The sequence below is a fragment of the Mandrillus leucophaeus genome, unplaced genomic scaffold (genome assembly GCF_000951045.1).
Source record: "Mandrillus leucophaeus isolate KB7577 unplaced genomic scaffold, Mleu.le_1.0 Scaffold54, whole genome shotgun sequence".
Classification (NCBI taxonomy): Eukaryota; Metazoa; Chordata; class Mammalia; order Primates; family Cercopithecidae; genus Mandrillus; species Mandrillus leucophaeus.
The window spans coordinates 643,559-644,825 of NW_012105808.1; positions in this window are offsets into that span (position 1 = coordinate 643,559).

The following is a 1,267-nucleotide window of genomic DNA, read 5'->3' on the forward strand; positions in this document are numbered from 1 at the left end:
CCTGCCTCAGCCTCCCAAAGTGCTGGGATCACAGGCGTGAGCCACTGCACCTGGTGGTTTTTTGTGTAGAGTTGTGCAACCATTACCCCTAATTTCTGAGCCTCCATCAGCCATCACTCCCCATCTCCTCTCTTCCCAGCCCCTGGCACCCACGCATCCCTTTCCCATCTCTGTGGATTGGCCTGTCCTGGACATTTCATAGAAATGGGGTCACACTGAGGCAGGTAGGGGGAGGGGGATTGATTAAGCTCAGGAATTTGAGACCAGCCTGGGCAACAAAGTGAGACTTCATCTATATAACTTAAGATAAATTAAAATAAAAGACTGGGCGCGGTGGCTCATACCTGTAATCTCAGTACTTTGGGAAGCCAAGGTGGGCGGATCACCTAAGGTCGAGAGTTTGAGACCAGCCTGAACAACATAGAGAAACTAAAAATCTCTACTAAAAATACAAAATTAGCCTGGCATGGTGGTGCATGCCTGTAATTCCAGCTACTCAGGAGGCTGAGGCAGGAGAATCGCTTGAACCGAGAGGCAAAGGTTGTGGTGAGCCAAGATCGTGCCATTGTACTCCAGCCTGGGCAACAAGAGCGAAACTCCATCTGAAAATAAAAAATAAAATAAATTAAAATTAAAATGTTTTCAGAATAGCAGTGGCTCCCACAGACAGGGCTTACTTAACTAGTTTGATATCAAAGAAATTGTTGAGAGAAAAGGAAGGAAGGCAGGGAGGGAGAAAGAGAAAGACAAGAAGGAAGGAAGGAGAAGAAAAGGGAAGGAAGGAAGGAAAGAGAGAGAAAAAAAGAAAAGTAAAAGGAAAGAAAAAGGAAAGAAGGAAGGAGAAGAAAGGAAGGAAGAAAAAGGAGAGAGAAAGGAAAGAAAGGAAAGGAAGGAAAGAGAAAGAAGAATGGAAGGAAGGAAGGAGAGAGAAAGAAAAAAAAGAAAAAGGAGGAAAGAAACAAAGAAAGAAAGGGAAAGAAAGGAAGGAAAGAAGGATGGGAGGAAGGAAGGAAAGAAGGAAGGAGAAGGAAGGGAGGAAGGAAGGAAAGAAGGAAGGAGAAGAAAGGAAGGAAGGGAGAAAAGAAAAAGAAAAAGGAAAGAAAGGAAAGACAAGGAAGGAAGAATGGAAGGAAGGAGAGAGAAAGAAAGAAAAAGAAAGAAAATAAAAGGAAGAAAGGAAAGAAAGAAAAAGAGAAAGGGAAAGAAAGGAAAGGAAGAAAGGAAAGAAGGGAAGGAAGGAAGGAAGGAAAGAGAAGGAAGGAAGGAA